Source organism: Mangifera indica, chromosome 3 (genome assembly GCF_011075055.1).
Source record: "Mangifera indica cultivar Alphonso chromosome 3, CATAS_Mindica_2.1, whole genome shotgun sequence".
Lineage (NCBI taxonomy): Eukaryota > Viridiplantae > Streptophyta > Magnoliopsida > Sapindales > Anacardiaceae > Mangifera > Mangifera indica.
Window position 1 is genome coordinate 14,172,051 of NC_058139.1, and position 11,630 is coordinate 14,183,680.

The following is an 11,630-nucleotide window of genomic DNA, read 5'->3' on the forward strand; positions in this document are numbered from 1 at the left end:
ACGTAGTGCGAGGCATGTAGGCTATCGCAAGCATAATAATAACTTTATCTTAGATAAAGTTACCCCTAGTATTGTTAGAGATAGAGAAAATATTTTTTCTCAATCTGATTGGTGGAGATCAAATCCCTATAAATATGGGGAGCGTTTGATTAACAAGATGTCCTGTTTTAAATTGTATAAATCTCAAGCCAAGGATAGTTCAGAAGTTAGTCATAGTCATTGAATTTCATGTCCATATTTATTTCATGCATATTTGTTTTTTTTTAATTATGATTATGTTAAACTCTCAATGTTGATATAATATATATGTTTTATGGATTATTTGTGGGAATTCTGAAACTGATAGAATTAAATTATTCTCGTCTGGAATATACATTGACGTGATTGGATTAATTATTAAAATGTGAAACATTTGTGTTATAGACGATGATTGGGAACATAGTGAACTTTCGACTCTATGCCTTATGTGACATATTTTAATCTTTAATATACAATTGTGACAATAAAATATGTATATATCTTATTGTTGGTGTTGTGTTGCGTATCTCTGTAGTTATATATTGAAATGGCTTCGAAAAACATAATTGCCGATTTGAATAAGGGAGAAAGATTGAATAGAGACAATTATAAAATATGGAGAATGAGAATGCACTATATCCTAGATGAACAAGATGCCTTGGAGGTTGTTAATTAGGTAATGGATGAGCCCCAGCTCGCTGAGGGGCAGAATCCTAATAATGCCCAACATAGGCGTAACGTAGACGCTTATCATTCTTGGAAAAAGAAAGATTCGACTGCCAGAGGAATACTCATCAGCTTAATGAATGATGATATTGCTTATCAGTATGAGCAATTTAAAACTGCAAATGCTATGTGGGTAGCATTGACAGAAAAGTTTGGAGGAATGACCGTCTCTAAACTGTGGTAGTTGACCATCAAGTTCAACACATATAAGAAAGTTCCCAATAAGTTAATAAAGCAACATCTGAGGGAAATATCGAACATGATAATTGAGCTGAAGAAAGTTGGGCATGATCTGACTGATGAACAGCAAGTGCAGGCTGTAATACGATCTCTTCCTGATAGTTGAGAGCATATGAAAGTGAACATGACCCATAATGACAATATCAGAACTTTTGATGATATTGCTCGTCATCTTGAACTAGAAGCTGAGCGCCTAGAGGCTGCTGGACTAAATGCTCAAGCATATGTTGCTGAGTCCAGTTCGAAGAAGTTTTCTGGCTATAAAAGAAAATGGCGAAAATCTGGAAAAGAAAAAGAGATCGTCCAAGGACCTGTGAACAAGAACAAGCGGTTCAAGCGCAAAAGAGGCAAACGCTATGGGAAAAAAGATAAGTCTAAACTGACCTGTTATAACTGTGGTAACAAGGGTCATTTCGCCCGTGAATGCACGGAGCCGAAAAAGGTATTGTCTTATCTTGTCTCAAATTGTGAGATTTATGTGTCCAGTATCGTTTTCTTAACTGAATCTCATCCTATGTGGACTGTAGACTCAGGAGCCACAGATCATGTAGCTCGTGACAAAGATACTTTCGTAGAATTTCATCGAATACCGAGGGAAACACGGTGGATATATGTAGGTAATAATACCAAAGTTGAAGTAAAAGGAATGGGCATATGCAAATTAGTTTTGCGCGGTGGTCAAACCTTGTACCTACATGATGTTTTATATGCTTCTGAAATTTGATGAAATCTGGTCTTTGTAATGGTTCTTTTAAAACTAGGATATTGTTTTATTTTCTCTGAAAACTTGGTTAAACTTTTTTATAACGATATGTTTTATAGATGTGGATTTATGTCTGAAGGTTTTATGGTACTAGACACCTTAAATTGTATTAATGATAATACTGTTAGTTTTTCTTTATTTGCAACTCCTAATAGTTTAGATGTAGATGCAAATAAATGGCATGCTAGATTAGGGCATATTGGCCAAGAGAGAATGAACAGATTGGCCCGTGAAGGTTTATTAGGACCTATCACAAAAATAGATTTGCCTATTTGTGAGCATTGTCTAGCAGAAGAAACTACTAGAAAACCTTTTGGCAAAGCTATTAGAGCTGAAGTTCCTCTGCAACTTGTACACTCAGATATTTGTGGACCTATGAATGTTAGAGCTAGAAAAGGAGCATTCTATTTCATCACTTTCATAGATGATTATTCACGTTTTGGTTATGTCTATTTGATCTCCCATAAGTCAGAAGCAATAGATTGTTTTAGACATTATATGAATGAGGTCGAGAATCAGTTGGACAAAAGAATAAAAGCCTTGAGAACTGATCGAGGTCGTGAATATTTATCTATCGAATTTAAGGAATTATGTAGTGAAAAAGGAATTATGAGGCAATTGACAATTCCCAGAACTCCCAACAAAATGGTGTAGCGAAGAGACGGAATCGAACACTGTTGGAAATGGTTAGGTCTATGATAGCACAAGCAAATCTTCCAATTTCGTATTGGGGAGATGTCTTAATGACTGCAACTTATATACTTAACCGTGTGTCTACTAAGTCAGTAATTTCTACACCTTATGAGTTATAGACAGGTAGGAAACCTGAATTAAATATGATGCACCCTTGGCGGTCTGCTGTATATATCTATGACATGTTTCATAAATTCGAAAAATTGGGTCCAAGAGGTAAGAAATGTATCTTCATAAGATACTCTGAGCACTCCGAAGGGTATATATTCATAGGAGAGGACTTTGATGGAAGAGTGACTAAAATAGAATCTCGAGATGTGACGTTCATAGAAAATGAATTTCCTGAAAAGGGTGATATCGATAAAAGTCTTCATCTGTATGAAACGGAAGAGGAATGTGGAGAAGGTTCGTCTCAGCGACCATTAGTTGTGTCACAAGAGACGATGTCTCTACCAGATAGTGGGAGCAATGAGGTTATGCTCCAACCTATTTCAGATAGTGGGAGCGAAGATCCTCAATTGTGAAGGAGCGAACGTTCCCGAATCCTTAAGAGACGTTTCGAAATTGAAAATGAAATTTTCATAAATGCTCCTCCGAAAGACGATGAGCCTAAAAATATCAAAGAAGCTCTATCATCCCTTAATAAGGAAAAGTGGCAAGAAGCATTAGAGGAAGAAATGAAATCTATGGAACTTATCCAAGTTTGGAGTCTAGTGGACTTACCGCCGGATCGAAAACCCATTGGGAATAAATGAATTCTCAAAATTAAACGAAAGGCGGATGGCTCAATAGATAGATACAAAGCTCGTCTAGTGGCAAAAGGCTATACTCAACAAGAAGGTATAGATTATGAAGAAACCTTTTCGCCCGTTGTGAGATTTACTTCAATTCATGTCATTCTAGCTATAGTAGCACACTTAGATCTAGAATTACATCAGATGGATGTCAAAACAACTTTTCTTAATGGAGAGCTTGACGAAGAAATCTACATGGATCAACCTGTAGGTTTTGTGGCAAAAGGCCAAGAGCGCAAAGTATGCAAGCTCCAAAAATCTATATATGGCCTAAAACAGTCATCAAGACAATGGTACTTAAAATTTCATAAGGTGATATTGTCTTATAATTTTAAGATGTTAGAACAAGATCATTGTGTTTATGTGAAAAGATCTGATGACAAATTTACAATTTTATCTCTTTATGTGGATGATGTGCTGATAGCTGGGAGTGATTTAGAATATGTGATAATCATTAAAAATTGGTTATCTGCAAATTTTGACATGAAAGATATGGGTGAAGCATATTATATTTTAGGTATAAAAATCAAAAGGGATCGTTCAAAGAGACTTTTGGCTCTGTCACAAAAGCGTTATATCTAAAAGATTCTAGAACGATTCAACATGAGAAACTGCAAGCCCGTAGATAATCCTGTGTCAAAAGGCGATTCATTGAGCCAAGACTTGTGTCCAAAGACTCAAAACGAAAGAAATGAAATGTCTCTAGTACCTTATTCAAATGCGGTTGGAAGTCCCATGTACGCGATGATGTGTACTCGTCCCGATATATGCTTCGCTATCAGATTGGTTAGTCGATATCAATCGAATCCATGAAAGGAACATTAGAAGGCTATAAAGAGGATATTGAGATATCTGAAAGGTACTGTGGATTATTGTTTATGCTACCAAGGAAAGGATTTATGTATCGTTGGCTATTCGGATGCTAACTGGGGTGGTGACTTGGACCAACGCAAATCAACTTCAGGTTATGCTTTCTTACTCCAAAATGGCACTATATCTTGGAGCAGTAAGAAACAAACGTGCATAGCCTTATCCACAATAGAAGCAGAATTTGTAGCATGTTCTGCTACTGTGCAAGAAGCTGTTTGGTTGAAAAGATTTTTTGAGAATTTGGGTGTAATGGATGCATCAGTTGGTCCTATAGTTATGCATTATGATAATCAAGCTGCGATAGCTTTCACAAAGGATCCCAAATTTCACAATAGAACCAAACATATCGACACCAGATATAACATTGTCAGAGACATCATTTAGAAAAAGGAAGTGATTGTACAATATATTTCTATGCATAACATGATTGTTAATCCTCTAACTAAACCGATCTCAAGAGATGTATATCTTGCACATGTTAAGTCTCTTGGCATACGTAGAATATGATAGATGACTTGTTGAGTATATATTGTACTTGTAACACAACGTTAGAACATCAAAGAGTTTGAATTTATTTTATGTGTTTGAATTCATGGTGTTTATGGATATACACATTGTTTATTTTTTGAAATCTCAACAAGATAATAATGTCACACAAGTTTGATTGACTCTCTCACACGAGCAATCACCTTTGACGTTGAGGAGAGTGTGCAAAGATGAGACATATTTCTTGAGGTGGATGCGGCTTGAAGAACGCACTTAGAAAATGAGAATTGTTCAAGAAATGAATTATTTGATATGTCGCCTTGATGATTAATCAATATGAGGTCATGACTTGATAGATTTGAAAATGACCGATTTGGATTCCCTACGTCCAAATAACTTGTGAATGCCAGATGTGAGTTCTTAATAGATAAAGACACCTGCAAGATTGGAGAGATGATTAAAAACTCAGGTTAGGCGCTGAGTGCGGTGACTAAACTAAGATCTGTACAATGTTGGTAATGACATTTTGAAAAGATACACATTGTTGCACATGATTCATATCATGTGTGCATGAATAAGACGACTGCTTAAAGTAGTGAAAGGATGAATCCCTGTTCCTTCACTGTGTGAGACTTTATGAGAATTACCTCATGATGGTACCCTTTGACTCTTTACTGTTATTTGATGTTTATTCTTAGTGTTGCTATCTTAGCTTGGAACCTATGGCTATGAATGATTCAGTCTATGGAACATGACTAGAAAAACAGCTAAGTTTAAATTGAGAATTCCAAGTAGATGAGGAAGACTTATATATTACGTGTGTCCATTGGCCGGCCGATCATGTCACTCATACAGGAGATTAGACTTGATCATGGATACATAGGAATATAACACAATAATAAATGAGGGATTAAAGGGAGTTAGTGTTATCGAGTAAATCTGGGGTGCTGCGAGACTAACGCTTTATTTTATTTTGGGTTGAAGCGACTATGTTATTCCTAACAGATGTATAGGAAATTAGCTCCCAAGTACAGGTTGCTCGCAAGGTCGCACGACACATTTGCTAATATGAATAGCTCTATTCTGTAAGATTTCTGTAAATGAGTATTGTGATTCGGATCACCCATCATGTGTGAGTGGGAGATATTGGATCCGGTCCACCCATGATGGGTTGACCCGATTCATTAGGGTTATAAGGTTAACCCATGGAAGGCGATATTACAATATTGCCCTTGGCAGTTATTTTTAATAACTGTCACTCCCTCTCTTATTTAAATGCATGTAACTTCCATTGGGAAGTTAACAGAAGCATAATTACAGCAAAACAAAAATAGCATTACAGTACTCTTCCAAATTAATTCTCTGGAAGAATTCTTACAGAAACGAGAGATAATCAGCAAATTATGTTATGGATAGTTTCAGGAGTGCATCGAATCACCGAATCATCATCAATTGTCAGATTCAGACATCCGGGTATGTTTTCTGTGATCCTGGAATTAGTTTGATTTATGCTAACACCAACGAACCCATGTCTACATCAATTGGTATTAGAGCATGACGAGAATGGAATCTCAAGTAGAAACACTAGAAACGGACATGATGGCCACGAAGGGAAGGATGAAAGAGATGAGAGCACAAATGGGTGAGATGAGTTCTAGAACGGGTAATATGGGCTCAGACATGGAGGCTATCAAAGAATACCAACAGGACTTGAGAGAGGCTATGTTGAGCCAAGAAGAAGTAGACAAGAAGCAAGGCTCCGATGTATCCAGAACCTTTCCCTTCGTATTCACCACTATTAAAAGAGTCATTGGTGTCGTTAACAAAAAGAACAAAAGAAGTGGTTGACGAGGGGAGAGGAAATCAAGGAATGCCAAGGGAGGAAGAGATGTTCAGAGGGAACCAAAGAGATTTTCAATACTGTTGATTGGAGTTACCTCTATTCAGTAGAGAAGAGACATTAGATTGGGTGGCACAAGTCGAACGATATTTTCAGGTGAATTGACTAATAAAGCACGAACAGTTGATAGCAGCGAGTATTTTCATGGAAGGAGAAACCCTCAATTAGTTGTAGTGTTAAGAGAAAAGACAAGCTTTCACAAGGTGGGAAGAGTTTTAGAGTAAGGTGTTGCTTTCTTCGCCTGATGCAATTAGTCAAGGAATACTATTGCCACTTAGAGCTACTTTTGATGACGATCGATGGGTTGACAGAAGGAAATCTGAAGGTGACATTCTTGAACGGGTTAATGGAAGAGATTTAAACAGAGATTAAGATGTTCCATCCCTATAAAATGGAAGAGGTGATGGAGCACATTGTGCAAGTGGAGAAAAAGAACTCTATCATCAATGGAAAGTATGTGGTTCAACCCAGGAGACTTTACTCGAAAGCCCAATCCAGTCCAAACTATTTCACTTATCATACTCATACCAACCTGGTTATAGTAATAACCCACCCCACTACTCCCAACCAAATCACAAGCCTAATTGCCCAACCCACTCTAGCATAGTAAATGATCGGGTAATGCCTAAACCTGAAATCTAGCCCACCCAAGATTACACAACCAGACTATCCCAAACACTAATCAAAATCAACCCCAATTACACGCCTCTTCGATCAGCAGAACCAACACCTACCTATTCCACTCGACTAACCCACTAATGGCTAAGACTTTGATAAGCTCCAACACTTCAAATTCAATTTAATAATGGGAGGAGAATTTTCGATGACTTTCTAATGACAAATTTTGTTCCAAGGTAAAAAAGGGTCTTTGCTTTCGGTGCAATAAGAAGTACACTTCGAGCCATTGATGTCACTTTTTTCAGCTTAAAATCATGATTGCCAATGAGATTAACCCAGATGATGACAAAAAATCAAAAGGGAAGAAGCTACAATGGAAGGGTAGAAAATAGAGGTGAACTTGAAGGTTAGCTCGGTGGTGGGGTTTGGACCACTAAAGATGATGAAGATAGGGGGGAAATTCAAAGGCTAAGGAGTTGTAGTGTTGATCAATAGTGGAGCCACCTATAATTTCATGGTTAAAAAAATAGTTAAAGAGCTTCAATTACTAGTAAAGGTGGCCAAATTTGTAATAATACTTGGAGATGACAAAAAAGTGTATGGGGTAGGGAAATGTCAAGGGTTGATGCTGATAGTACAATGAATCACCATTAGATAAGATTTCCTCCCATTTAAACTAGGAGGACTAGACGTGATATTGGGGGTCAATTGGCTACATCACTTGGGGGAGGTAAAGGTTAACTGAAAAAAATTAATCCATGCGATTCCAATAGCAAGGGAAAAAAAGATAACTGTTGGGTGATTGGTCCTTAGCTCAGTTGAAATCTTCTTTTAGGTCTTTGGTAAAGGATGTTAATGATATGAAGGAAAGATACTAGATAGAAATAGATTTACCACCGGGAGAAAATGCAATAGTGATCGAAGAAATGCAACCCGAAATAGTCGAATTGATAACAAAGTTCGGGGATATTTTTGGTGAGCTACAAAGGCTACCACCAAAAAGAAGCTATGATCACTCAGTTAGGTTAATCCAAGGAGCTTAACCACCTAACCTTAGGCCTTACTAATACCCATACTACTAGAAAAATGAAATTGAAATAATTGTCCAAGAAATGCTTATGGTAGGAGTCATTAGGCAGAGTATTAGCCTCTTCATAAGTATAGTTATTTTAATTGGAAAAAAAGATTATGGATGAAGGTTTTGTGTAAACTACCAAGCCTTGAACTGAATCACAATTCCAGATTGATTTCTTATGCCAACAATTGATGAGTTACAAGACAAACTCGTTAGAGCAACCATATTAAGTAAATTTAACTTGAAATATAGGTACCACCAAATTTGGGTGAAAGAGGAAGATGTTAATAATACGATATTTAGGACACAAGAAGGGAACTATAAATTGTTAGTAATGCTCTTTGGATTAACAAATGCACATGCAACGTTCCAAGGGCTTATGAATGTGATTTTCAAGCCTTATTTGAGAAAATTTGTACTCGTGTTTTTTGATAATATACTCATCTATAACAAAGGGTTCAAAGATCATTTGTGGCATCTCTAGGTAGTCTTAAATTTGCTTCGCAATCATGATTTAGTAGTTAATCAAATAATTGTTGCTTTAGGCTAGATAAGGTAGAGTATTTAGGGCATTTGGTATTGAAAAGAGACATGGAAGTAAATACCTACAAGATCTGAGACATAGAGTTGTGCTCTATACCAAGAGACATCTGAGAGCTTTAAGTCTTTTTGGGACTTACTGTGTATTATTGACTTTTCATAAGGAATTATAGGAGGATCGTAGAACCTTGGACTAGTTTATGAAAAAAGAATTCTCTCAGATGGAATAAAGAAACGCAGTGAGCATTTGAAGAGCTAAAGATGACCATGATTATCGTTCCTATTTTGACGATGCTAGATTTCACCCAAGAATTCATGATAGAAACTGATACATCAGGGATTGGTTTCAAGGAGGTTTTGATGCAGAATGGGTAGCCAATCACCTTCTTTAGTAAGATGTTATCTATCCATAATCGAAATAAATCTGTATATGAAAAAGAATTAATGGAGATTGTTTTAGCATTCTAGAAATGACGATATTATCTTTTGAGGAGACATTTCAAGGTACGAATAAATTAGCAGAGTTTGAAAATTCTTATTAAACAGCGGGTTATTAGCCATAATCAATAGCAATGGTTAGTGAAAATGCTTGGCTATGATTTTGAAATTATCTATCAACCAGGTCGTGTGAATAAAACGGCAGACCCTCTATATAGAAACTCAAAAGTTTCTAAAGAACTATAATCACTCTCAATGGTAAAATTAGTAGGCATGGAAAAACTTTAACAAGAGATAAAGGTCGACAAGAAATTACAAGGGTTGATATAGGAATTAAATTGTAATCCCTAGACATATCACCATTATTCAATTAGAGAAGGTAAATTATTTTACAAAGGAAGATTAGTCATCCTAAGGGAATCTAAATTCATTTCTTCTTTACTGCAAGAATTCCATTTGGCTCCCTGTAGAGATCATTCTGGTTATTTTAGAATGTTTAAAAGGGTGGCAGTAGTGTTATATTAAGATGGTATAAGGATAGATATCTGCAAGCTCGTGGCAGAATATGAAGTCTACCAATGCATGAAATATGAAACCTTCTCACTAGCAGGGTTGTTACAGCCGTTTCCTATTCCTAAACAAATATGAGAAGATTTATCCATAGATTTCATCACGAGGCTTTCAAAGGTTAGGGTACTAATATGATTTTGGTAGTCATTGACAAATTATAGAAGTATAGACATTTTTTTTTATATGGTGGCCCTTTATGGCAAAGCATATCTCTAAACTTTTTGTTAAAGAGAGTTTACCTTCATAGCTTCTTGCATTTGATTGTGACTAATCAAGACAACATTTTCATGAGTAATTTCTAGAAGGTATCATTCAAAGCTGTAAGAACATTGCTAAAATCTAGCTCGACATACCACTCACAAACGGACAGACAAACAGAGGTAGTTAATCAAAGCTTAAAAACATATTTGCATTGTTTTTTATAGTAGGCAGCCAAGAAAGTGGCCTAAGTGGGTTTTGTGAGTGGAGTATTGGTATAACACTTCATTTCATGGTTCAATGGGCATGATACCTTTTAAGGCAATCTTTGGACAAGATTCACCATCACTTATTCATTAGGAAAAGGAAGGTTCCCAAGTAGCTGAGGTAGATAACATGATACATGAGTGAAATTTGATCTTGAATAAGCTTAAAAGCAAGTTACATAAAGCGCAGGAAAAAATAAAGTGGCTAGCTAACAAGCATCATAGAGAAGTTGAATTCAATATCAGTGAACATGTATTTCTCAAATTACAACCATATGGACTTCATTCGTTTGTTGGTAACTAGACCTAACCATTGTAGAAAAGTCAAATTTTTATGATTTGCATGAGGTGCTAAAAAGAGTGGGACAAGTGGCTTATAAATTAAGGCTCCTAAAATCAACTAAAATGTATCTTGTATTTCATGTTTCTCAACTAAAAAAGCAACTGGGCATTACAGTAAACACTCAACCATTACCAATAGGATTGAGTGAGGAAAAGGAACTTATGGTAACCCCAAAAAAGATTATGCAACACAAGTATTCAACTCAAGGGGAACTAGCACTATTAATCAAATAAAATGAGCTACTTGAATTCAAATGCTCTTAGGAGACATACTAGAAGATCCAATAGCTATTTCCTTACTTGTACCTTGAAGGCAAGGTGCCTCTAGATGGGTAGGGCAATGTTAGGATTAAAGTATATGTAAAGAAGAAAGATTAAAAAAAGGCAACTGTAGAGACGCTTGGTAGCAAATTAAGAAGAATAAATGTCAACCAACACTTGGAGACATATGGCAACAAAGTAGGAATGGCAATCAATAAGAAAAAAGAAAAACCAAAATGGAGGGTATAATTCCGAAAATGCAGGAGAAAAGAAAGTCAGTCGAACATAACAACAAATTTAGAGGAAAGGCAATAAAAGAGTAGAGCTGTAGGATGTGGTTGAAATGGCAACCTTGGCGAGGGAAAGCAAAAGGGAAGAATGACAAAGAAATAAAGAGATGGGAAAGAATAATTGAAGGGTGAAAAAGAATTAAGGAAAGTGGAAGATAAGGAGAGTCTAACCTCTCGAAATGTTTGGTTGAGGGCTTCGACTGATTAATTTATTAGATCTTATATTTTGTATTTTGGAATTTTAGTATTATGTTTTGTAGTCAATTTTAGTTGTAAGTGACAAAACATTGGAAACATGGACTTGTGCTAATTTCCAAAAAAGTTAGCAATGCAAACTAAAGCATTACATATATTTTATTTACTTCATATTCTATTTACAAATACATTATTTGAGCTACTTATTGAGTTGTGTATGGTTGAATGCACTAGAAATAGCTATAATAAGAGTAATAGGGACTTGTTGATTGAACAATAACTCCAACAAACCCAAGTTAACATCAACTTTTACCCCTTAAACATTTATACCACAAAAACTGCACATG